This window comes from Dermacentor variabilis, chromosome 10, assembly GCF_050947875.1.
Source record: "Dermacentor variabilis isolate Ectoservices chromosome 10, ASM5094787v1, whole genome shotgun sequence".
NCBI lineage: Eukaryota > Metazoa > Arthropoda > Arachnida > Ixodida > Ixodidae > Dermacentor > Dermacentor variabilis.
Window position 1 is genome coordinate 114,611,072 of NC_134577.1, and position 23,744 is coordinate 114,634,815.

General features: G+C 49.6%; 17 non-coding genes and 20 pseudogenes across 17 annotated transcripts; all 37 read right to left on the reverse strand.

Annotated features, from left to right (window-relative positions):
- Positions 1-269: 269 nt before the first annotated feature.
- LOC142562253 (5S ribosomal RNA) lies at positions 270-388 on the reverse strand (annotated as a pseudogene).
- A 527-nt stretch (positions 389-915) lies between these two features.
- Positions 916-1,033, reverse strand: LOC142562519 (5S ribosomal RNA; annotated as a pseudogene).
- A 524-nt stretch (positions 1,034-1,557) lies between these two features.
- Positions 1,558-1,668, reverse strand: LOC142562564 (5S ribosomal RNA; annotated as a pseudogene).
- Positions 1,669-2,191: 523 nt separating this feature from the next.
- LOC142562187 (5S ribosomal RNA) lies at positions 2,192-2,310 on the reverse strand (annotated as a pseudogene).
- Positions 2,311-2,866: 556 nt separating this feature from the next.
- LOC142562070 (5S ribosomal RNA) lies at positions 2,867-2,985 on the reverse strand (annotated as a pseudogene).
- A 525-nt stretch (positions 2,986-3,510) lies between these two features.
- LOC142561346 (5S ribosomal RNA) lies at positions 3,511-3,629 on the reverse strand (annotated as a pseudogene).
- Positions 3,630-4,154: 525 nt separating this feature from the next.
- LOC142561347 (5S ribosomal RNA) lies at positions 4,155-4,273 on the reverse strand (annotated as a pseudogene).
- Positions 4,274-4,797: 524 nt separating this feature from the next.
- Positions 4,798-4,916, reverse strand: LOC142562883 (5S ribosomal RNA). Its single transcript, XR_012824194.1, has one exon. It is a non-coding gene; the product is annotated as a 5S ribosomal RNA (ribosomal RNA).
- Positions 4,917-5,442: 526 nt separating this feature from the next.
- Positions 5,443-5,561, reverse strand: LOC142562677 (5S ribosomal RNA). Its single transcript, XR_012823995.1, has one exon. It is a non-coding gene; the product is annotated as a 5S ribosomal RNA (ribosomal RNA).
- Positions 5,562-6,086: 525 nt separating this feature from the next.
- LOC142561921 (5S ribosomal RNA) lies at positions 6,087-6,205 on the reverse strand (annotated as a pseudogene).
- A 525-nt stretch (positions 6,206-6,730) lies between these two features.
- On the reverse strand, positions 6,731-6,849 carry LOC142561348 (5S ribosomal RNA; annotated as a pseudogene).
- A 526-nt stretch (positions 6,850-7,375) lies between these two features.
- LOC142562945 (5S ribosomal RNA) lies at positions 7,376-7,494 on the reverse strand. Its single transcript, XR_012824255.1, has one exon. It is a non-coding gene; the product is annotated as a 5S ribosomal RNA (ribosomal RNA).
- A 525-nt stretch (positions 7,495-8,019) lies between these two features.
- Positions 8,020-8,138, reverse strand: LOC142562679 (5S ribosomal RNA). The gene has a single exon (XR_012823997.1). It is a non-coding gene; the product is annotated as a 5S ribosomal RNA (ribosomal RNA).
- A 527-nt stretch (positions 8,139-8,665) lies between these two features.
- On the reverse strand, positions 8,666-8,783 carry LOC142562520 (5S ribosomal RNA; annotated as a pseudogene).
- Positions 8,784-9,307: 524 nt separating this feature from the next.
- LOC142562565 (5S ribosomal RNA) lies at positions 9,308-9,418 on the reverse strand (annotated as a pseudogene).
- A 524-nt stretch (positions 9,419-9,942) lies between these two features.
- LOC142562189 (5S ribosomal RNA) lies at positions 9,943-10,061 on the reverse strand (annotated as a pseudogene).
- A 555-nt stretch (positions 10,062-10,616) lies between these two features.
- Positions 10,617-10,735, reverse strand: LOC142562073 (5S ribosomal RNA; annotated as a pseudogene).
- A 525-nt stretch (positions 10,736-11,260) lies between these two features.
- On the reverse strand, positions 11,261-11,379 carry LOC142561881 (5S ribosomal RNA; annotated as a pseudogene).
- A 525-nt stretch (positions 11,380-11,904) lies between these two features.
- Positions 11,905-12,023, reverse strand: LOC142561349 (5S ribosomal RNA; annotated as a pseudogene).
- A 524-nt stretch (positions 12,024-12,547) lies between these two features.
- On the reverse strand, positions 12,548-12,666 carry LOC142562884 (5S ribosomal RNA). Its single transcript, XR_012824195.1, has one exon. It is a non-coding gene; the product is annotated as a 5S ribosomal RNA (ribosomal RNA).
- Positions 12,667-13,193: 527 nt separating this feature from the next.
- Positions 13,194-13,312, reverse strand: LOC142562680 (5S ribosomal RNA). Its single transcript, XR_012823998.1, has one exon. It is a non-coding gene; the product is annotated as a 5S ribosomal RNA (ribosomal RNA).
- Positions 13,313-13,837: 525 nt separating this feature from the next.
- On the reverse strand, positions 13,838-13,956 carry LOC142561922 (5S ribosomal RNA; annotated as a pseudogene).
- Positions 13,957-14,481: 525 nt separating this feature from the next.
- LOC142561351 (5S ribosomal RNA) lies at positions 14,482-14,600 on the reverse strand (annotated as a pseudogene).
- A 526-nt stretch (positions 14,601-15,126) lies between these two features.
- LOC142562946 (5S ribosomal RNA) lies at positions 15,127-15,245 on the reverse strand. Its single transcript, XR_012824256.1, has one exon. It is a non-coding gene; the product is annotated as a 5S ribosomal RNA (ribosomal RNA).
- A 526-nt stretch (positions 15,246-15,771) lies between these two features.
- Positions 15,772-15,890, reverse strand: LOC142562681 (5S ribosomal RNA). Its single transcript, XR_012823999.1, has one exon. It is a non-coding gene; the product is annotated as a 5S ribosomal RNA (ribosomal RNA).
- Positions 15,891-16,416: 526 nt separating this feature from the next.
- LOC142562049 (5S ribosomal RNA) lies at positions 16,417-16,535 on the reverse strand (annotated as a pseudogene).
- A 524-nt stretch (positions 16,536-17,059) lies between these two features.
- LOC142562794 (5S ribosomal RNA) lies at positions 17,060-17,178 on the reverse strand. The gene has a single exon (XR_012824106.1). It is a non-coding gene; the product is annotated as a 5S ribosomal RNA (ribosomal RNA).
- Positions 17,179-17,706: 528 nt separating this feature from the next.
- LOC142561042 (5S ribosomal RNA) lies at positions 17,707-17,825 on the reverse strand. Its single transcript, XR_012823573.1, has one exon. It is a non-coding gene; the product is annotated as a 5S ribosomal RNA (ribosomal RNA).
- A 525-nt stretch (positions 17,826-18,350) lies between these two features.
- LOC142562796 (5S ribosomal RNA) lies at positions 18,351-18,469 on the reverse strand. Its single transcript, XR_012824108.1, has one exon. It is a non-coding gene; the product is annotated as a 5S ribosomal RNA (ribosomal RNA).
- Positions 18,470-18,996: 527 nt separating this feature from the next.
- Positions 18,997-19,115, reverse strand: LOC142561466 (5S ribosomal RNA; annotated as a pseudogene).
- Positions 19,116-19,635: 520 nt separating this feature from the next.
- Positions 19,636-19,754, reverse strand: LOC142561021 (5S ribosomal RNA). The gene has a single exon (XR_012823552.1). It is a non-coding gene; the product is annotated as a 5S ribosomal RNA (ribosomal RNA).
- A 525-nt stretch (positions 19,755-20,279) lies between these two features.
- Positions 20,280-20,398, reverse strand: LOC142561893 (5S ribosomal RNA; annotated as a pseudogene).
- Positions 20,399-20,923: 525 nt separating this feature from the next.
- On the reverse strand, positions 20,924-21,042 carry LOC142562798 (5S ribosomal RNA). Its single transcript, XR_012824109.1, has one exon. It is a non-coding gene; the product is annotated as a 5S ribosomal RNA (ribosomal RNA).
- A 524-nt stretch (positions 21,043-21,566) lies between these two features.
- On the reverse strand, positions 21,567-21,685 carry LOC142562799 (5S ribosomal RNA). The gene has a single exon (XR_012824110.1). It is a non-coding gene; the product is annotated as a 5S ribosomal RNA (ribosomal RNA).
- A 524-nt stretch (positions 21,686-22,209) lies between these two features.
- LOC142562800 (5S ribosomal RNA) lies at positions 22,210-22,328 on the reverse strand. The gene has a single exon (XR_012824111.1). It is a non-coding gene; the product is annotated as a 5S ribosomal RNA (ribosomal RNA).
- Positions 22,329-22,852: 524 nt separating this feature from the next.
- On the reverse strand, positions 22,853-22,971 carry LOC142562801 (5S ribosomal RNA). The gene has a single exon (XR_012824112.1). It is a non-coding gene; the product is annotated as a 5S ribosomal RNA (ribosomal RNA).
- Positions 22,972-23,496: 525 nt separating this feature from the next.
- Positions 23,497-23,615, reverse strand: LOC142561043 (5S ribosomal RNA). Its single transcript, XR_012823574.1, has one exon. It is a non-coding gene; the product is annotated as a 5S ribosomal RNA (ribosomal RNA).
- Between the last annotated feature and the right edge of the window lie 129 nt (positions 23,616-23,744).

Here is a 23,744-nt window from a genome sequence, read left to right on the forward strand (position 1 = left end):
GAGCTGTATGCGGGTGTGATAAGTAAGCGGTTAGAAGCTTGTGCGACTAAATTTTGCATCATTACGTATACCGCTTACCACCGTCATCATTCCGCGTACAATATCGTGTAGTGGCCTGAATATTGTTGGTGTTACACTTCGGCGTTGGCTCTACCAGCAGGCCCCAGTTGGACGTATGTTACAGTAAATGCAACCACCCACACGTTGTGCAAATGAAAAAAGAAAGCAAGACGTCACAGAAGCACGCAATAAAAAAGCAAAAAGAACGGTGCCATCAGCACTCGGTGTTCCCAGGTGGTCTCCCTCCCAAGTATTGACCGAGCCCAATGCTGCTTAGCTTCGGGGATCGGACGAGAACCGGCGTATTCATTATGGTATGGCCGATGGCGAAAATGTGCTGTTTACGACTGCACCTGTATCGTGCTGCTATGTTGTGCAGTCACCGAATGTATTGCTACAGCATACAGCACGTACGCGGCAGTCTTTTCGTGAACAATACACGCACGCGTCGTGTACGTTGATCACTCCGTTTGTGGTTGTTCGCTGCATTCGTGCGTGCTAGTGCTCACAAAAACAAGAGGGCGAGCGCCACATTTTGCGCGCGTTGCAGCCCACAAGGTGCCACTTTATTGATGCGTTGTCATTGAGCTGTATGCGGGTGTGATAAGTAAGCGGTTAGAAGCTTGTGCGACTAAATTTTGCAGCATTACGTATACCGCTTACCACCGTCATCATTCCGCGTACAATATCGTGTAGTGGCCTGGATATTGTTGGTGTTAAACTTCGGCGTTGGCTCTACCAGCAGGCTCCAGTTGAACGTAAGTTACAGTAAATGCAACCACCCAGACGTTGTGCAAATGAAAAAAAAAACAAGACGTCACAGAAGCACGCAATAAAAAAAGCAAAAAAGAACGGTGCGATCAGCACTCGGTGTTCCGGGTGGTCTCCCTCCCAAGTACTGACCGAGCCCAATGCTGCTTAGCTTCGGGGATCGGACGAGAACCCGCGTATTCAGCATGGTATGGCCGATGGCGAGAATGTGCTGTTTACGACTGTACCTGTATCGTGCTGCTATGTTATGCAGTCGCCGAATGTATTGCTACAGCATACAGCACGTACGCGGCAGTCTTTCCGTGAACAATACACGCACGCGTCGTGTACGTTGATCACTCCGTTAGTGGTTGTTCGCTGCATGCGTGCGTGCTAGTGCTCACAAAAACAAGAGGGCGAGCGCCACATTTTGCGCGCGTTGCAGCTCACAAGGTGCCACTTTATTGATGCGTTGTCATTGAGCTGTATACGGGTGTGATAAGTAAGTGGTTAGAAGCTTGTGCGACTAAATTTTGCATCATTACGTATACCGCTTACCACCGTCATCATTCCGCGTATAATATCGTGTAGTGGCCTGAATATTGTTCGTGTTACACTTCGGCTTTGGCTCTATCAGCAGGCTCCAGTTGAACGTTAGTTACAGTAAATGCAACCACCCACACGTTGTGCAAATGAAAAAAAAGCAAGACGTCACAGAAGCACGCAATAAAAAAGCAAAAAGAACGGTGCCATCAGCTCTCGGTTTTCCCAGGTGGTCTAGTACTGACCGAGCCCAATGCTGCTTAGCTTCGGGGATCGGACGAGAACCGGCGTATTCAGCATGGTATGGCCGATGGCGAGAATGTGCTGTTTACGACTGCACCTTTATCGTGCTGCTATGTTGTGCAGTCGCCGAATGTATTGCTACAGCATACAGCACGTACGCGGCAGTCTTTCCGTGAACAATACATGCACGCGTCGTGTACGTTGATCACTCCGTTTGTGATTGTTCGCTGCATGCGTGCGTGCTAGTGCTCACAAAAACAAGAGGGCGAGCGCCACATTTTGCGCGCGTTGTAGCCCACAAGGTACCACTTCATTGATGCGTTGTCATTGAGCTGTATGCGGGTGTGATAAGTAAGCGGTTAGAAGCTTGCGCGACTAAATTTTGCATCATTACGTATACCGCTTACGACCGTCATCATTCCGCGTACAATATCGTGTAGTGGCCTGAATATTGTTGGCGTTACACTTCGGCGTTGGCTCTACCAGCAGGCTCCAGTTGGACGTATGTTACAGAAAATGCAACCACCCACACGTTGTGCAAATGAAAAAAAAGCAAGACGTCACAGAAGCACGCAATAAAAAGCAAAAAGAACGGTGCCATCAGCTCTCTGTGTTCCCAGGTGGTCTCCCTCCCAAGTACTGACCGAGCCCAATGCTGCTTAGCTTCGGGGATCGGAAGAGAACCGGCGTATTCAGCATGGTATGGCCGATGGCGAGAATGTGCTGTTTACGACTGCACCTTTATCGTGCTGCTATGTTGTGCAGTCGCCGAATGTATTGCTACAGCATACAGCACGTACGCGGCAGTCTTTCCGTGAACAATACACGCACGCGTCGTGTACGTTGATCACTCCGTTTGTGGTTGTTCGCTGCATGCGTGCGTGCTAGTGCTCACAAAAACAAGAGGGCGAGCGCCACATTTTGCGCGCGTTGCAGCCCACAAGGTGCCACTTTATTGATGCGTTGTCATTGAGCTGTATGCGGGTGTGATAAGTAAGCGGTTAGAAGCTTGTGCGACTAAATTTTGCATCATTACGTATACCACTTACCACCGTCATCATTCCGCGTACAATATCGTGTTAATACAATATCGTGTTAATACAATATCGTATAGCCTGAATATTGTCGGTGTTACACTTCGGCGTTGGCTCTACCAGCAGGCTCCAGTTGAACGTAAGTTACAGTAAATGCAACCACCCACACGTTGTGCAAATGAAAAAAAAAAAGCAAGACGTCACAGAAGCACGCAATAAAAAAGCAAAAAGAACGGTGCCATCAGCACTCGGTGTTCCCAGGTGGTCTCCCTCCCAAGTATTGACCGAGCCCAATGCTGCTTAGCTTCGGGGATCGGAAGAGAACCGGCGTATTCAGAATGGTATGGCCGATGGCGAGAATGTGCTGTTTACGACTGCACCTTTATCGTGCTGCTATGTTGTGCAGTCGCCGAATGTATTGCTACAGCATACAGCACGTACGCGGCAGTCTTTCCGTGAACAATACACGCACGCGTCGTGTACGTTGATCACTCCGTTTGTGGTTGTTCGCTGCATGCGTGCGTGCTAGTGCTCACAAAAACAAGAGGGCGAGCGCCACATTTTGCGCGCGTTGCAGCCCACAAGGTGCCACTTTATTGATGCGTTGTCATTGAGCTGTATGCGGGTGTGATAAGTAAGCGGTTAGAAGCTTGTGCGACTAAATTTTGCATCATTACGTATACCACTTACCACCGTCATCATTCCGCGTACAATATCGTGTAGTGGCCTGAATATTGTTGGTGTTACACTTCGGCGTTGGCTCTACCAGCAGGCTCCAGTTGAACGTAAGTTACAGTAAATGCAACCACCCACACGTTGTGCAAATGAAAAAAAAAGCAAGACGTCACAGAAGCACGCAATAAAAAAGCAAAAAGAACGGTGCCATCAGCACTCGGTGTTCCCAGGTGGTCTCCCTCCCAAGTATTGACCGAGCCCAATGCTGCTTAGCTTCGGGGATCGGACGAGAACCGGCGTATTCAGCATGGTATGGCCGATGGCGAAAATGTGCTGTTTACGACTGCACCTGTATCGTGCTGCTATGTTGTGCAGTCACCGAATGTATTGCTACAGCATACAGCACGTACGCGGCAGTCTTTCCGTGAACAATACACGCACGCGTCTTGTACGTTGATCACTCCGTTTGTGGTTGTTCGCTGCATGCGTGCGTGCTAGTGCTCACAAAAACAAGAGGGCGAGCGCCACATTTTGCGCGCGTTGCAGCCCACAAGGTGCCATTTTATTGATGCGTTGTCATTGAGCTGTATGCGGGTGTGATAAGTAAGCGGTTAGAAGCTTGTGCGACTAAATTTTGCATCATTACGTATACCGCTTACCACCGTCATCATTCCGCGTACAATATCGTGTAGTGGCCTGAATATTGTTGGTGTTACACTTCGGCGTTGGCTCTACCAGCAGGCTCCAGTTGAACGTAAGTTACAGTAAATGCAACCACCCACACGTTGTGCAAATGAAAAAAAAAACAAGATGTCCCAGAAGCACGCAATAAAAAAGCAAAAAGAACGGTGCCATCAGCACTCGGTGTTCCCAGGTGGTCTCCCTCCCAAGTATTGACCGAGCCCAATGCTGCTTAGCTTCGGGGATCGGACGAGAACCGGCGTATTCAGCATGGTATGGCCGATGGCGAAAATGTGCTGTTTACGACTGCACCTGTATCGTGCTGCTATGTTGTGCACTCACCGAATGTATTGCTACAGCATACAGCACGTACGCAGCAGTCTTTCCGTGAACAATACACGCACGCGTCTTGTACGTTGATCACTCCGTTTGTGGTTGTTCGCTGCATGCGTGCGTGCTAGTGCTCACAAAAACAAGAGGGCGAGCGCCACATTTTGCGCGCGTTGTAGCCCACAAGGTGCCACTTCATTGATGCGTTGTCATTGAGCTGCATGCGGGTGTGATAAGTAAGCGGTTAGAAGCTTGTGCGACTAAATTTTGAATCATTACGTATACCGCTTACCACCGTCATCATTCCGCGTACAATATCGTGTAGTGGCCTGAATATTGTTGGTGTTACACTTCGGCGTTGGCTCTACCAGCAGGCTCCAGTTGAACGTAAGTTACAGTAAATGCAACCACCCACACGTTGTGCAAATGAAAAAAAAACAAGACGTCACAGAAGCACGCAACAAAAAAGCAAAAAGAACGGTGCCATCAGCACTCGGTGTTCCCAGGTGGTCTCCCTCCCAAGTACTGAACTAGCCCAATGCTGCTTAGCTTCGGGGATCGGACGAGAACCGGCGTATTCAGCATGGTATGGCCGATGGCGAGAATGTGCTGTTTACGACTGCACCTGTATCGTGCTGCTATGTTGTGCAGTCGCCGAATGTATTGCTACAGCATACAGCACGCACGCTGCAGTCTTTCCGTGAACAATACACGCACGCGTCGTGTACGTTGATCCCTCCGTTTGTGGTTGTTCGCTGCATGCGTGCGTGCTAGTGCTCACAAAAACAAGAGGGCGAGCGCCAAATTTTGCGCGCGTTGCAGGCCACAAGGTGCCACTTTATTGATGCGTTGTCATTGAGCTGTATGCGGATGTGATAAGTAAGCGGTTAGAAGCTTGTGCGACTAAATTTTGCATCATTACGTATACCGCTTACCACCGTCATCATTCCGCGTACAATATCGTGTAGTGGCCTGAATATTGTTGGTGTTACACTTCGGCGTTGGCTCTACCAGCTGGCTCCAGTTGAACGTAAGTTACAGTAAATGCGACCACCCATACGTTGTGCAAATGAAAAAAAAAAACAAGCCGTCACAGAAGCACGCAATAAAAAAGCAAAAAGAACGGTGCCATCAGCACTCGGTGTTCCCAGGTGGTCTCCCTCCCAAGTACTGACCGAGCCCAATGCTGCTTAGCTTCGGGGATCGGACGAGAACCGGCGTATTCAGCATGGTATGGCCGATGGCGAGAATGTGCTGTTTACGACTGCACCTGTATCGTGCTGCTATGTTGTGCAGTCGCCGAATGTATTGCTACAGCATACAGCACGTACGCGGCAGTCTTTCCGTGAACAATACACGCACGCGTCGTGTACGTTGATCACTCCGTTTGTGGTTGTTCGCTGCATGCGTGCGTGCTAGTGCTCACAAAAACAAGAGGGCGAGCGCCACATTTTGCGCGCGTTGCAGCCCACAAGGTGCCACTTTATTGATGCGTTGTCATTGAGCTGTATGCGGGTGTGATAAGTAAGCGGTTAGAAGCTTGTGCGACTAAATTTTGCATCATTACGTATACCACTTACCACCGTCATCATTCCGCGTACAATATCGTGTAGTGGCCTGAATATTGTTGGTGTTACACTTCGGCGTTGGCTCTACCAGCAGGCTCCAGTTGAACGTAAGTTACAGTAAATGCAACCACCCACACGTTGTGCAAATGAAAAAAAAAGCAAGACGTCACAGAAGCACGCAATAAAAAAGCAAAAAGAACGGTGCCATCAGCACTCGGTGTTCCCAGGTGGTCTCCCTCCCACGTATTGACCGAGCCCAATGCTGCTTAGCTTCGGGGATCGGACGAGAACCGGCGTATTCAGCATGGTATGGCCGATGGCGAAAATGTGCTGTTTACGACCGCACCTGTATCGTGCTGCTATGTTGTGCAGTCACCGAATGTATTGCTACAGCATACAGCACGTACGCGGCAGTCTTTCCGTGAACAATACACGCACGCGTCTTGTAGGTTGATCACTCCGTTTGTGGTTGTTCGCTGCATGCGTGCGTGCTAGTGCTCACAAAAACAAGAGGGCGAGCGCCACATTTTGCGCGCGTTGCTGCCCACAAGGTGCCACTTTATTGATGCGTTGTCATTGAGCTGTATGCGGGTGTGATAAGTAAGCGGTTAGAAGCTTGTGCGACTAAATTTTGGATCATTACGTATGCCGCTTACCACCGTCATCATTCCGCGTACAATATCGTGTAGTGGCCTGAATATTGTTGGTGTTACACTTCGGCGTTGGCTCTACCAGCAGGCTCCAGTTGAACGTAAGTTACAGTAAATGCAACCAACCACACGTTGTGCAAATGAAAAAAAAAACAAGACGTCCCAGAAGCACGCAATAAAAAAGCAAAAAGAACGGTGCCATCAGCACTCGGTGTTCCCAGGTGGTCTCCCTCCCAAGTATTGACCGAGCCCAATGCTGCTTAGCTTCGGGGATCGGACGAGAACCGGCGTATTCAGCATGGTATGGCCGATGGCGAAAATGTGCTGTTTACGACTGCACCTGTATCGTGCTGCTATGTTGTGCACTCACCGAATGTATTGCTACAGCATACAGCACGTACGCAGCAGTCTTTCCGTGAACAATACACGCACGCGTCTTGTACGTTGATCACTCCGTTTGTGGTTTTTCGCTGCATGCGTGCGTGCTAGTGCTCACAAAAACAAGAGGGCGAGCGCCACATTTTGCGCGCGTTGTAACCCACAAGGTGCCACTTCATTGATGCGTTGTCATTGAGCTGCATGCGGGTGTGATAAGTAAGCGGTTAGAAGCTTGTGCGACTAAATTTTGCATCATTACGTATACCGCTTACCACCGTCATCATTCCGCGTACAATATCGTGTAGTGGCCTGAATATTGTTGGTGTTACACTTCGGCGTTGGCTCTACCAGCAGGCTCCAGTTGAACGTAAGTTACAGTAAATGCAACCACCCACACGTTGTGCAAATGAAAAAAAAAAACAAGACGTCACAGAAGCACGCAACAAAAAAGCAAAAAGAACGGTGCCATCAGCACTCGGTGTTCCCAGGTGGTCTCCCTCCCAAGTACTGACCTAGCCCAATGCTGCTTAGCTTTGGGGATCGGACGAGAACCGGCGTATTCAGCATGGTATGGCCGATGGCGAGAATGTGCTGTTTACGACTGCACCTGTATCGTGCTGCTATGTTGTGCAGTCGCCGAATGTATTGCTACAGCATACAGCACGCCCGCGGCAGTCTTTCCGTGAACAATACACGCACGCGTCGTGTACGTTGATCCCTCCGTTTGTGGTTGTTCGCTGCATGCGTGCGTGCTAGTGCTCACAAAAACAAGAGGGCGAGCGCCAAATTTTGCGCGCGTTGCCGGCCACAAGGTGCCACTTTATTGATGCGTTGTCATTGAGCTGTATGCGGATGTGATAAGTAAGCGGTTAGAAGCTTGTGCGACTAAATTTTGCATCATTACGTATACCGCTTACCACCGTCATCATTCCGCGTACAATATCGTGTAGTGGCCTGAATATTGTTGGTGTTACACTTCGGCGTTGGCTCTACCGGCTGGCTCCAGTTGAACGTAAGTTACAGTAAATGCGACCACCCATACGTTGTGCAAATGAAAAAAAAAACAAGCCGTCACAGAAGCACGCAATAAAAAAGCAAAAAGAACGGTGCCATCAGCACTCGGTGTTCCCAGGTGGTCTCCCTCCCAAGTACTGACCGAGCCCAATGCTGCTTAGCTTCGGGGATCGGACGAGAACCGGCGTATTCAGCATGGTATGGCCGATGGCGAGAATGTGCTGTTTACGACTGCACCTGTATCGTGCTGCTATGTTGTGCAGTCGCCGACTGTATTGCTACAGCATACAGCACGTACGCGGCAGTCTTTCCGTGAACAATACACGCACGCGTCTTGTACGTTGATCACTCCGTTTGTGGTTTTTCGCTGCATGCGTGCGTGCTAGTGCTCACAAAAACAAGAGGGCGAGCGCCACATTTTGCGCGCGTTGCAGCCCACAAGGTGCCACTTTATTGATGCGTTGTCATTGAGCTGTATGCGGGTGTGATAAGTAAGCGGTTAGAAGCTTGTGCGACTAAATTTTGCAGCATTACGTATACCGCTTACCACCGTCATCATTCCGCGTACAATATCGTGTAGTGGCCTGGATATTGTTGGTGTTAAACTTCGGCGTTGGCTCTACCAGCAGGCTCCAGTTGAACGTAAGTTACAGTAAATGCAACCACCCAGACGTTGTGCAAATGAAAAAAAAAACAAGACGTCACAGAAGCACGCAATAAAAAAAGCAAAAAAGAACGGTGCGATCAGCACTCGGTGTTCCGGGTGGTCTCCCTCCCAAGTACTGACCGAGCCCAATGCTGCTTAGCTTCGGGGATCGGACGAGAACCCGCGTATTCAGCATGGTATGGCCGATGGCGAGAATGTGCTGTTTACGACTGTACCTGTATCGTGCTGCTATGTTATGCAGTCGCCGAATGTATTGCTACAGCATACAGCACGTACGCGGCAGTCTTTCCGTGAACAATACACGCACGCGTCGTGTACGTTGATCACTCCGTTAGTGGTTGTTCGCTGCATGCGTGCGTGCTAGTGCTCACAAAAACAAGAGGGCGAGCGCCACATTTTGCGCGCGTTGCAGCTCACAAGGTGCCACTTTATTGATGCGTTGTCATTGAGCTGTATACGGGTGTGATAAGTAAGTGGTTAGAAGCTTGTGCGACTAAATTTTGCATCATTACGTATACCGCTTACCACCGTCATCATTCCGCGTATAATATCGTGTAGTGGCCTGAATATTGTTCGTGTTACACTTCGGCTTTGGCTCTATCAGCAGGCTCCAGTTGAACGTTAGTTACAGTAAATGCAACCACCCACACGTTGTGCAAATGAAAAAAAAGCAAGACGTCACAGAAGCACGCAATAAAAAAGCAAAAAGAACGGTGCCATCAGCTCTCGGTTTTCCCAGGTGGTCTAGTACTGACCGAGCCCAATGCTGCTTAGCTTCGGGGATCGGACGAGAACCGGCGTATTCAGCATGGTATGGCCGATGGCGAGAATGTGCTGTTTACGACTGCACCTTTATCGTGCTGCTATGTTGTGCAGTCGCCGAATGTATTGCTACAGCATACAGCACGTACGCGGCAGTCTTTCCGTGAACAATACATGCACGCGTCGTGTACGTTGATCACTCCGTTTGTGATTGTTCGCTGCATGCGTGCGTGCTAGTGCTCACAAAAACAAGAGGGCGAGCGCCACATTTTGCGCGCGTTGTAGCCCACAAGGTACCACTTCATTGATGCGTTGTCATTGAGCTGTATGCGGGTGTGATAAGTAAGCGGTTAGAAGCTTGCGCGACTAAATTTTGCATCATTACGTATACCGCTTACGACCGTCATCATTCCGCGTACAATATCGTGTAGTGGCCTGAATATTGTTGGCGTTACACTTCGGCGTTGGCTCTACCAGCAGGCTCCAGTTGGACGTATGTTACAGAAAATGCAACCACCCACACGTTGTGCAAATGAAAAAAAAGCAAGACGTCACAGAAGCACGCAATAAAAAAGCAAAAAGAACGGTGCCATCAGCTCTCTGTGTTCCCAGGTGGTCTCCCTCCCAAGTACTGACCGAGCCCAATGCTGCTTAGCTTCGGGGATCGGAAGAGAACCGGCGTATTCAGCATGGTATGGCCGATGGCGAGAATGTGCTGTTTACGACTGCACCTTTATCGTGCTGCTATGTTGTGCAGTCGCCGAATGTATTGCTACAGCATACAGCACGTACGCGGCAGTCTTTCCGTGAACAATACACGCACGCGTCGTGTACGTTGATCACTCCGTTTGTGGTTGTTCGCTGCATGCGTGCGTGCTAGTGCTCACAAAAACAAGAGGGCGAGCGCCACATTTTGCGCGCGTTGCAGCCCACAAGGTGCCACTTTATTGATGCGTTGTCATTGAGCTGTATGCGGGTGTGATAAGTAAGCGGTTAGAAGCTTGTGCGACTAAATTTTGCATCATTACGTATACCACTTACCACCGTCATCATTCCGCGTACAATATCGTGTTAATACAATATCGTGTTAATACAATATCGTATAGCCTGAATATTGTCGGTGTTACACTTCGGCGTTGGCTCTACCAGCAGGCTCCAGTTGAACGTAAGTTACAGTAAATGCAACCACCCACACGTTGTGCAAATGAAAAAAAAAAGCAAGACGTCACAGAAGCACGCAATAAAAAAGCAAAAAGAACGGTGCCATCAGCACTCGGTGTTCCCAGGTGGTCTCCCTCCCAAGTATTGACCGAGCCCAATGCTGCTTAGCTTCGGGGATCGGAAGAGAACCGGCGTATTCAGAATGGTATGGCCGATGGCGAGAATGTGCTGTTTACGACTGCACCTTTATCGTGCTGCTATGTTGTGCAGTCGCCGAATGTATTGCTACAGCATACAGCACGTACGCGGCAATCTTTCCGTGAACAATACACGCACGCGTCGTGTACGTTGATCACTCCGTTTGTGGTTGTTCGCTGCATGCGTGCGTGCTAGTGCTCACAAAAACAAGAGGGCGAGCGCCACATTTTGCGCGCGTTGCAGCCCACAAGGTGCCACTTTATTGATGCGTTGTCATTGAGCTGTATGCGGGTGTGATAAGTAAGCGGTTAGAAGCTTGTGCGACTAAATTTTGCATCATTACGTATACCACTTACCACCGTCATCATTCCGCGTACAATATCGTGTAGTGGCCTGAATATTGTTGGTGTTACACTTCGGCGTTGGCTCTACCAGCAGGCTCCAGTTGAACGTAAGTTACAGTAAATGCAACCACCCACACGTTGTGCAAATGAAAAAAAAAGCAAGACGTCACAGAAGCACGCAATAAAAAAGCAAAAAGAACGGTGCCATCAGCACTCGGTGTTCCCAGGTGGTCTCCCTCCCAAGTATTGACCGAGCCCAATGCTGCTTAGCTTCGGGGATCGGACGAGAACCGGCGTATTCTGCATGGTATGGCCGATGGCGAAACTGTGCTGTTTACGACTGCACCTGTATCGTGCTGCTATGTTGTGCAGTCACCGAATGTATTGCTACAGCATACAGCACGTACGCGGCAGTCTTTCCGTGAACAATACACGCACGCGTCTTGTACGTTGATCACTCCGTTTGTGGTTGTTCGCTGCATGCGTGCGTGCTAGTGCTCACAAAAACAAGAGGGCGAGCGCCACATTTTGCGCGCGTTGCAGCCCACAAGGTGCCATTTTATTGATGCGTTGTCATTGAGCTGTATGCGGGTGTGATAAGTAAGCGGTTAGAAGCTTGTGCGACTAAATTTTGCATCATTACGTATACCGCTTACCACCGTCATCATTCCGCGTACAATATCGTGTAGTGGCCTGAATATTGTTGGTGTTACACTTCGGCGTTGGCTCTACCAGCAGGCTCCAGTTGAACGTAAGTTACAGTAAATGCAACCACCCACACGTTGTGCAAATGAAAAAAAAAACAAGATGTCCCAGAAGCACGCAATAAAAAAGCAAAAAGAACGGTGCCATCAGCACTCGGTGTTCCCAGGTGGTCTCCCTCCCAAGTATTGACCGAGCCCAATGCTGCTTAGCTTCGGGGATCGGACGAGAACCGGCGTATTCAGCATGGTATGGCCGATGGCGAAAATGTGCTGTTTACGACTGCACCTGTATCGTGCTGCTATGTTGTGCACTCACCGAATGTATTGCTACAGCATACAGCACGTACGCAGCAGTCTTTCCGTGAACAATACACGCACGCGTCTTGTACGTTGATCACTCCGTTTGTGGTTGTTCGCTGCATGCGTGCGTGCTAGTGCTCACAAAAACAAGAGGGCGAGCGCCACATTTTGCGCGCGTTGTAGCCCACAAGGTGCCACTTCATTGATGCGTTGTCATTGAGCTGCATGCGGGTGTGATAAGTAAGCGGTTAGAAGCTTGTGCGACTAAATTTTGAATCATTACGTATACCGCTTACCACCGTCATCATTCCGCGTACAATATCGTGTAGTGGCCTGAATATTGTTGGTGTTACACTTCGGCGTTGGCTCTACCAGCAGGCTCCAGTTGAACGTAAGTTACAGTAAATGCAACCACCCACACGTTGTGCAAATGAAAAAAAAACAAGACGTCACAGAAGCACGCAACAAAAAAGCAAAAAGAACGGTGCCATCAGCACTCGGTGTTCCCAGGTGGTCTCCCTCCCAAGTACTGAACTAGCCCAATGCTGCTTAGCTTCGGGGATCGGACGAGAACCGGCGTATTCAGCATGGTATGGCCGATGGCGAGAATGTGCTGTTTACGACTGCACCTGTATCGTGCTGCTATGTTGTGCAGTCGCCGAATGTATTGCTACAGCATACAGCACGCACGCTGCAGTCTTTCCGTGAACAATACACGCACGCGTCGTGTACGTTGATCCCTCCGTTTGTGGTTGTTCGCTGCATGCGTGCGTGCTAGTGCTCACAAAAACAAGAGGGCGAGCGCCAAATTTTGCGCGCGTTGCAGGCCACAAGGTGCCACTTTATTGATGCGTTGTCATTGAGCTGTATGCGGATGTGATAAGTAAGCGGTTAGAAGCTTGTGCGACTAAATTTTGCATCATTACGTATACCGCTTACCACCGTCATCATTCCGCGTACAATATCGTGTAGTGGCCTGAATATTGTTGGTGTTACACTTCGGCGTTGGCTCTACCAGCTGGCTCCAGTTGAACGTAAGTTACAGTAAATGCGACCACCCATACGTTGTGCAAATGAAAAAAAAAAAACAAGCCGTCACAGAAGCACGCAATAAAAAAGCAAAAAGAACGGTGCCATCAGCACTCGGTGTTCCCAGGTGGTCTCCCTCCCAAGTACTGACCGAGCCCAATGCTGCTTAGCTTCGGGGATCGGACGAGAACCGGCGTATTCAGCATGGTATGGCCGATGGCGAGAATGTGCTGTTTACGACTGCACCTGTATCGTGCTGCTATGTTGTGCAGTCGCCGAATGTATTGCTGCAGCATACAGCACGTACGCGGCAGTCTTTCCGTGAACAATACACGCACGCGTCGTGTACGTTGATCACTCCGTTTGTGGTTGTTCGCTGCATGCGTGCGTGCTAGTGCTCACAAAAACAAGAGGGCGAGCGCCACATTTTGCGCGCGTTGCAGCCCACAAGGTGCCACTTTATTGATGCGTTGTCATTGAGCTGTATGCGGGTGTGATAAGTAAGCGGTTAGAAGCTTGTGCGACTAAATTTTGCATCATTACGTATACCACTTACCACCGTCATCATTCCGCGTACAATATCGTGTAGTGGCCTGAATATTGTTGGTGTTACACTTCGGCGTTGGCTCTACCAGCAGGCTCCAGTTGAACGTAAGTTACAGTAAATGCAACCACCCACACGTTGTGCAAATGAAAAAAAAAGCAAGACGTCACAGAAGCACGCAATAAAAAAGCAAAAAGAACGGTGCCATCAGCACTCGGTGTTCCCAGGTGGTCTCCCTCCCACGTATTGACCGAGCCCAATGCTGCTTAGCTTCGGGGATCGGACGAGAACCGGCGTATTCAGCATGGTATGGCCGATGGCGAAAATGTGCTGTTTACGACCGCACCTGTATCGTGCTGCTATGTTGTGCAGTCACCGAATGTATTGCTACAGCATACAGCACGTACGCGGCAGTCTTTCCGTGAACAATACACGCACGCGTCTTGTAGGTTGATCACTCCGTTTGTGGTTGTTCGCTGCATGCGTGCGTGCTAGTGCTCACAAAAACAAGAGGGCGAGCGCCACATTTTGCGCGCGTTGCAGCCCACAAGGTGCCACTTTATTGATGCGTTGTCATTGAGCTGTATGCGGGTGTGATAAGTAAGCGGTTAGAAGCTTGTGCGACTAAATTTTGCATCATTACGTATGCCGCTTACCACCGTCATCATTCCGCGTACAATATCGTGTAGTGGCCTGAATATTGTTGGTGTTACACTTCGGCGTTGGCTCTACCAGCAGGCTCCAGTTGAACGTAAGTTACAGTAAATGCAACCAACCACACGTTGTGCAAATGAAAAAAAAAACAAGACGTCCCAGAAGCACGCAATAAAAAAGCAAAAAGAACGGTGCCATCAGCACTCGGTGTTCCCAGGTGGTCTCCCTCCCAAGTATTGACCGAGCCCAATGCTGCTTAGCTTCGGGGATCGGACGAGAACCGGCGTATTCAGCATGGTATGGCCGATGGCGAAAATGTGCTGTTTACGACTGCACCTGTATCGTGCTGCTATGTTGTGCACTCACCGAATGTATTGCTACAGCATACAGCACGTACGCAGCAGTCTTTCCGTGAACAATACACGCACGCGTCTTGTACGTTGATCACTCCGTTTGTGGTTTTTCGCTGCATGCGTGCGTGCTAGTGCTCACAAAAACAAGAGGGCGAGCGCCACATTTTGCGCGCGTTGTAACCCACAAGGTGCCACTTCATTGATGCGTTGTCATTGAGCTGCATGCGGGTGTGATAAGTAAGCGGTTAGAAGCTTGTGCGACTAAATTTTGCATCATTACGTATACCGCTTACCACCGTCATCATTCCGCGTACAATATCGTGTAGTGGCCTGAATATTGTTGGTGTTACACTTCGGCGTTGGCTCTACCAGCAGGCTCCAGTTGAACGTAAGTTACAGTAAATGCAACCACCCACACGTTGTGCAAATGAAAAAAAAAAACAAGACGTCACAGAAGCACGCAACAAAAAAGCAAAAAGAACGGTGCCATCAGCACTCGGTGTTCCCAGGTGGTCTCCCTCCCAAGTACTGACCTAGCCCAATGCTGCTTAGCTTTGGGGATCGGACGAGAACCGGCGTATTCAGCATGGTATGGCCGATGGCGAGAATGTGCTGTTTACGACTGCACCTGTATCGTGCTGCTATGTTGTGCAGTCGCCGAATGTATTGCTACAGCATACAGCACGCACGCGGCAGTCTTTCCGTGAACAATACACGCACGCGTCGTGTACGTTGATCCCTCCGTTTGTGGTTGTTCGCTGCATGCGTGCGTGCTAGTGCTCACAAAAACAAGAGGGCGAGCGCCAAATTTTGCGCGCGTTGCCGGCCACAAGGTGCCACTTTATTGATGCGTTGTCATTGAGCTGTATGCGGATGTGATAAGTAAGCGGTTAGAAGCTTGTGCGACTAAATTTTGCATCATTACGTATACCGCTTACCACCGTCATCATTCCGCGTACAATATCGTGTAGTGGCCTGAATATTGTTGGTGTTACACTTCGGCGTTGGCTCTACCGGCTGGCTCCAGTTGAACGTAAGTTACAGTAAATGCGACCACCCATACGTTGTGCAAATGAAAAAAAAAAACAAGCCGTCACAGAAGCACGCAATAAAAAAGCAAAAAGAACGGTGCCATCAGCACTCGGTGTTCCCAGGTGGTCTCCCTCCCAAGTACTGACCGAGCCCAATGCTGCTTAGCTTCGGGGATCGGACGAGAACCGGCGTATTCAGCATGGTATGGCCGATGGCGAGAATGTGCCGTTTACGACTGCACCTGTATCGTGCTGCTATGTTGTGCAGTCGCCGACTGTATTGCTACAGCATACAGCACGTACGCGGCAGTCTTTCCGTGAACAATACACGCACGCGTCTTGTACGTTGATCACTCCGTTTGTGGTTTTTCGCTGCATGCGTGCGTGCTAGTGCTCACAAAAACAAGAGGGCGAGCGCCACATTTTGCGCGCGTTGCAGCCCACAAGGTGCCACTTTATTGATGCGTTGTCATTGAGCTGTATGCGGGTGTGATAAGTAAGCGGTTAGAAGCTTGTGCGACTAAATTTTGCATCATTACGTTTACCGCTTACCACCGTCATCATTCCGCGTACAATATCATGTAGTGGCCTGAATATTGTTGGTGTTACACTTCGGCGTTGGCTCTACCAGCAGGCTCCAGTTGAACGTAAGTTACAGTAAATGCAACCACCCACACGTTGTGCAAATGAAAAAAAAGAACATGACGTCACAGAAGCAGGCAATAAAAAAGCAAAAAGAACGGTGCAATCAGCACTCGGTGTTCCCAGGTGGTCTCCCTCCCAAGTACTGACCGAGCCCAATGCTGCTTAGCTTCGGGGATCGGACGAGAACGGGCGTATTCAGCATGGTATGGCCGATGGCGAGAATGTGCTGTTTACGACTGCACCTGTATCGTGCTGCTATGTTGTGCAGTCGCCGAATGTATTGCTACAGCATACAGCACGTACGCGGCAGTCTTTCCGTGAACAATACACGCACGCATCGTGTACGTTGATCACTCCGTTTGTGGTTGTTCGCTGCATGCGTGTGTGCTAGTGCTTACAAAAACAAGAGGGCGAGCGCCACATTTTGCGCGCGTTGCAGCCCACAAGGTGCCACTTTATTGATGCGTTGTCATTGAGCTGTATGCGGGTGTGATACGTAAGCGGTTAGAAGCTTGTGCGACTAAATTTTGCATCATTACGTATACCGCTTACCACCGTCATCATTCCGCGTACAATATCGTGTGGTGGCCTGAATATTGTTGGTGTTACACTTCGCCGTTGGCTCTACCAGTAGGCTCCAGTTGAACGTAAGTTACAGTAAATGCAACCACCCACACGTTGTGCAAATGAAAAAAAAACAAGACGTCATAGAAGCACGCAATAAAAAAACAAAAAGAACGGTGCCATCAGCACTCGGTGTTCCCAGGTGGTCGCCCTCCCAAGTACTGACCGAGCCCAATGCTGCTTAGCTTCGGGGATCGGACGAGAACCGGCGTATTCAGCATGGTATGGCCGATGGCGAGAATGTGCTGTTTACGACTGCACCTGTATCGTGCTGCTATGTTGTGCAGTCGCCGAATGTATTGCTACAGCATACAGCACGTACGCGGCAGTCTTTCCGTGAACAATACACGCACGCGTCGTGTACGTTGATCACTCCGTTTGTGGTTGTTCGCTGCATGCGTGCGTGCTAGTGCTCACAAAAACAAGAGGGCGAGCGCCACATTTTGCGCGCGTTGCAGCCCACAAGGTGCCACTTTATTGATGCGTTGTCATTGAGCTGTATGCGGGTGTGATAAGTAAGCGGTTAGAAGCTTGTGCGACTAAATTTTGCATCATTACGTTTACCGCTTACCACCGTCATCATTCCGCGTACAATATCATGTAGTGGCCTGAATATTGTTGGTGTTACACTTCGGCGTTGGCTCTACCAGCAGGCTCCAGTTGAACGTAAGTTACGGTAAATGCAACCACCCACACGTTGTGCAAATGAAAAAAAAAAGAACATGACGTCACAGAAGCAGGCAATAAAAAAGCAAAAAGAACGGTGCAATCAGCACTCGGTGTTCCCAGGTGGTCTCCCTTCCAAGTACTGACCGAGCCCAATGCTGCTTAGCTTCGGGGATCGGACGAGAACCGGCGTATTCAGCATGGTATGGCCGATGGCGAGAATGTGCTGTTTACGACTGCACCTGTATCGTGCTGCTATGTTGTGCAGTCGCCGAATGTATTGCTACAGCATACAGCACGTACGTGGCAGTCTTTCCGTGAACAATACACGCACGCATCGTGTACGTTGATCACTCCGTTTGTGGTTGTTCGCTGCATGCGTGTGTGCTAGTGCTTACAAAAACAAGAGGGCGAGCGCCACATTTTGCGCGCGTTGCAGCCCACAAGGTGCCACTTTATTGATGCGTTGTCATTGAGCTGTATGCGGGTGTGATACGTAAGCGGTTAGAAGCTTGTGCGACTAAATTTTGCATCATTACGTATACCGCTTACCATCGTCATCATTCCGCGTACAATATCGTGTAGTGGCCTGAATATTGTTGGTGTTACACTTCGCCGTTGGCACTACCAGCAGGCTCCAGTTGAACGTAAGTTACAGTAAATGCAACCACCCACACGTTGTGCAAATGAAAAAAAAAACAAGACGTCATAGAAGCACGCAATAAAAAAGCAAAAAGAACGGTGCCATCAGCACTCGGTGTTCCCAGGTGGTCGCCCTCCCAAGTACTGACCGAGCCCAATGCTGCTTAGCTTCGGGGATCGGACGAGAACCGGCGTATTCAGCATGGTATGGCCGATGGCGAGAATGTGCTGTTTACGACTGCACCTGTATCGTGCTGCTATGTTGTGCAGTCGCCGAATGTATTGCTACAGCATACAGCACGTACGCGGCAGTCTTTCCGTGAACAATACACGCACGCGTCGTGTACGTTGATCACTCCGTTTGTGGTTGTTCGCTGCATGCGTGCGTGCTAGTGCTCACAAAAACAAGAGCGCGAGCGCCACATTTTGCGCGCGTTGCAGCCCACAAGGTGCCACTTTATTGATGCGTTGTCATTGAGCTGTATGCGGGTGTGATAAGTAAGCGGTTAGAAGCTTGTGCGACTAAATTTTGCATCATTACGTTTACCGCTTACCACCGTCATCATTCCGCGTACAATATCATGTAGTGGCCTGAATATTGTTGGTGTTACACTTCGGCGTTGGCTCTACCAGCAGGCTCCAGTTGAACGTAAGTTACAGTAAATGCAACCACCCACACGTTGTGCAAACGAAAAAAAAAGAACATGACGTCACAGAAGCAGGCAATAAAAAAGCAAAAAGAACGGTGCAATCAGCACTCGGTGTTCCCAGGTGGTGTCCCTTCCAAGTACTGACCGAGCCCAATGCTGCTTAGCTTCGGCGATCGGACGAGAACCGGCGTATTCAGCATGGTATGGCCAATGGCGAGAATGTGCTGTTTACGACTGCACCTGTATCGTGCTGCTATGTTGTGCAGTCGCCGAATTTATTGCTACAGCATACAGCACGTACGCGGCAGTCTTTCCGTGAACAATACACGCACGCATCGTGTACGTTGATCACTCCGTTTATGGTTGTTCGCTGCATGCGTGTGTGCTAGTGCTTACAAAAACAAGAGGGCGAGCGCCACATTTTGCGCGCGTTGCAGCACACAAGGTGCCACTTTATTGATGCGTTGTCATTGAGCTGTAAGCGGGTGTGATACGTAAGCGGTTAGAAGCTTGTGCGACTAAATTTTGCATCATTACGTATACCGCTTACCACCGTCATCATTCCGCGTACAATATCGTGTAGTGGCCTGAATATTGTTGGTGTTACACTTCGCCGTTGGCTCTACCAGCAGGCTCCAGTTGAACGTAAGTTACAGTAAATGCAACCACCCACACGTTGTGCAAATGAAAAAAAAGGCGTCATAGAAGCAAGTAATAAAAAAGCAAAAAGAACGGTGCCATCAGCACTCGGTGTTCCCAGGTGGTCGCCCTCCCAAGTACTGACCGAGCCCAATGCTGCTTAGCTTCGGGGATCGGACGAGAACCGGCGTAGTCAGCATGGTATGGCCGATGGCGAGAATGTGCTGTTTACGACTGCACCTGTATGGTGCTGCTATGTTGTGCAGTCGCCGAATGTATTGCTACAGCATACAGCACGTACGCGGCAGTCTTTCCGTGAACAATACACGCACGCGTCGTGTACGTTGATCACTCCGTTTGTACTTGTTCGCTGCATGCGTGCGTGCTAGTGCTCACAAAAACAAGAGGGCGAGCGCCAGATTTTGCGCGCGTTGCAACCCACAAGGTGCCACTTTATTGATGCGTTGTCATCGAGCTGTATGCGGGTGTGATAAGTAAGCGCTTAGAAGCTTGTGCGACTAAATTTTGCATCATTACGTATACCGCTTACCACCGTCATCATTCCGCGTACAATATCGTGTAGTGGCCTGAATATTGTTGGTGTTACACTTCGGCGTTGGCTCTACCAGCAGGCTCCAGTTGAACGTAAGTTACAGTAAATGCAACCACCCACACGTTGTGCAAATGAAAAAAAAGACAAGACGTCACAGAAGCACGAAATAAAAAAGCAAAAAGAACGGTGCCAACAGCACTCGGTGTTCCCAGGTGGTCTCCCTCCCAAGTACTGACCGAGCCCAATGCTGCTTAGCTTCGGGGATCGAACGAGAACCGGCGTATTCAGCATCGTATGGCCGATGGCGAGAATGTGATGTTTACGACTGCACCTGTATCGTGCTGCTATGTTGTGCAGTCGCCGAATGTATTGCTACAGCATACAGCACGTACGCGGCAGTCTTTCCGTGAACAATACACGCACGCGTCGTGTACGTTGATCACTCCGTTTGTGGTTGTTCGCTGCATGCGTGCTTGCTAGTGCTCACAAAAACAAGAGGTCGAGCGCCACATTTTGCGCGCGTTGCAGCCCACAAGGTGCCACTTTATTGATGCGTTGTCATTGAGCTGTATGCGGGTGTGATAAGTAAGCGGTTAGAAGCTTGTGCGACTAAATTTTGCATCATTACGTATACCGCTTACCATCGTCATCATTCCGCGTACAATATCGTGTGTTGGCCGGAATATTGTTGGTGTTACACTTCGGCGTTGGCTCTACCAGCAGGCTCCAGTTGAACGTAAGTTACAGTAAATGCAACCACCCACACGTTGTGCAAATGAAAAAAAAGACAAGACGTCATAGAAGCACGCAATAAAAAAGCAAAAAGAACGGTGCCATCAGCACTCGGTGTTCCCAGGTGGTCGCCCTCCCAAGTACTGACCGAGCCCAATGCTGCTTAGCTTCGGGGATCGGACGAGAACCGGCGTATTCAGCATGGTATGGCCGATGGCGAGAATGTGCTGTTTACGACTGCACCTGCATCGTGCTGCTATGTTGTGCAGTCGCCGAATGTATTGCTACAGCATACAGCACGTACGCGGCAGTCTTTCCGTGAACAATACACGCACGCGTCGTGTACGTTGATCACTCCGTTTGTGGTTGTTCGCTGCATGCGTGTGTGCTAGTGCTTACAAAAACAAGAGGGCGAGCGCCACATTTTGCGCGCGTTGCAGCCCACAAGGTGCCACTTTATTGATGCGTTGTCATTGAGCTGTATGCGGGTGTGATACGTAAGCGGTTAGAAGCTTGTGCGACTAAATTTTGCATCATTACGTATACCGCTTAACATCGTCATCATTCCGCGTACAATATCGTGTAGTGGCCTGAATATTGTTGGTGATACACTTCGCCGTTGGCTCTACCAGCAGGCTCCAGGTGAACGTAAGTTACAGTAAATGCAACCACCCACACGTTGTGCAAATGAAAAAAAAACAAGACGTCATAGAAACACGCAATAAAAAAGCAAAAAGAACGGTGCCATCAGCACTCGGTGTTCCCAGGTGGTCGCCCTCCCAAGTACTGACCGAGCCCAATGCTGCTTAGCTTCGGGGATCGGACGAGAACCGGCGTATTCAGCATGGTATGGCCGATGGCGAGAATGTGCTGTTTACGACTGCACCTGTATCGTGCTGCTATGTTGTGCAGTCGCCGAATGTTTTTCTACAGCATACAGCACGTACGCGGCAGTCTTTCCGTGAACAATACACGCACGCGTCGTGTACGTTGATCACTCCGTTTGTGGTTGTTCGCTGCATGCGTGTGTGCTAGTGCTTACAAAAACAAGAGGGTGAGCGCCACATTTTGCGCGCGTTGCAGCCCACAAGGTGCCACTTTATTGATGCGTTGTCATTGAGCTGTATGCGGGTGTGATACGTAAGCGGTTAGAAGCTTGTGCGACTAAATTTTGCATCATTACGTATACCGCTTACCATCGTCATCATTCCGCGTACAATATCGTGTAGTGGCCTGAATATTGTTGGTGTTACACTTCGCCGTTGGCTCTACCAGCAGGCTCCAGGTGAACGTAAGTTACAGTAAATGCAACCACCCACACGTTGTGCAAATGAAAAAAAAACAAGACGTCATAGAAACACGCAATAAAAAAGCAAAAAGAACGGTGCCATCAGCACTCGGTGTTCCCAGGTGGTCGCCCTCCCAAGTACTGACCGAGCCCAATGCTGCTTAGCTTCGGGGATCGGACGAGAACCGGCGTATTCAGCATGGTATGGCCGATGGCGAGAATGTGCTGTTTACGACTGCACCTGTATCGTGCTGCTATGTTGTGCAGTCGCCGAATGTATTGCTACAGCATACAGCATGTACGCGGCAGTCTTTCCGTGAACAATACACGCACGCGTCGTGTACGTTGATCACTCCGTTTGTGGTTGTTCGCTGTATGCGTGCGTGCTAGTGCTCACAAAAACAAGAGGGCGAGCGCCACATTTTGCGCGCGTTGCAGCCCACAAGGTGCCACTTTATTGATGCGTTGTCATTGAGCTGTATGCGGGTGTGATACGTAAGCGGTTAGAAGCTTGTGCGACTAAATTTTGCATCATTACGTATACCGCTTAACATCGTCATCATTCCGCGTACAATATCGTGTAGTGGCCTGAATATTGTTGGTGATACACTTCGCCGTTGGCTCTACCAGCAGGCTCCAGGTGAACGTAAGTTACAGTAAATGCAACCACCCACACGTTGTGCAAATGAAAAAAAAACAAGACGTCATAGAAACACGCAATAAAAAAGCAAAAAGAACGGTGCCATCAGCACTCGGTGTTCCCAGGTGGTCGCCCTCCCAAGTACTGACCGAGCCCAATGCTGCTTAGCTTCGGGGATCGGACGAGAACCGGCGTATTCAGCATGGTATGGCCGATGGCGAGAATGTGCTGTTTACGACTGCACCTGTATCGTGCTGCTATGTTGTGCAGTCGCCGAATGTTTTTCTACAGCATACAGCACGTACGCGGCAGTCTTTCCGTGAACAATACACGCACGCGTCGTGTACGTTGATCACTCCGTTTGTGGTTGTTCGCTGCATGCGTGTGTGCTAGTGCTTACAAAAACAAGAGGGTGAGCGCCACATTTTGCGCGCGTTGCAGCCCACAAGGTGCCACTTTATTGATGCGTTGTCATTGAGCTGTATGCGGGTGTGATACGTAAGCGGTTAGAAGCTTGTGCGACTAAATTTTGCATCATTACGTATACCGCTTACCATCGTCATCATTCCGCGTACAATATCGTGTAGTGGCCTGAATATTGTTGGTGTTACACTTCGCCGTTGGCTCTACCAGCAGGCTCCAGGTGAACGTAAGTTACAGTAAATGCAACCACCCACACGTTGTGCAAATGAAAAAAAAAACAAGACGTCATAGAAACACGCAATAAAAAAGCAAAAAGAACGGTACCATCAGCACTCGGTGTTCCCAGGTGGTCGCCCTCCCAAGTACTGACCGAGCCCAATGCTGCTTAGCTTCGGGGATCGGACGAGAACCGGCGTATTCAGCATGGTATGGCCGATGGCGAGAATGTGCTGTTTACGACTGCACCTGTATCGTGCTGCTATGTTGTGCAGTCGCCGAATGTATTGCTACAGCATACAGCATGTACGCGGCAGTCTTTCCGTGAACAATACACGCACGCGTCGTGTACG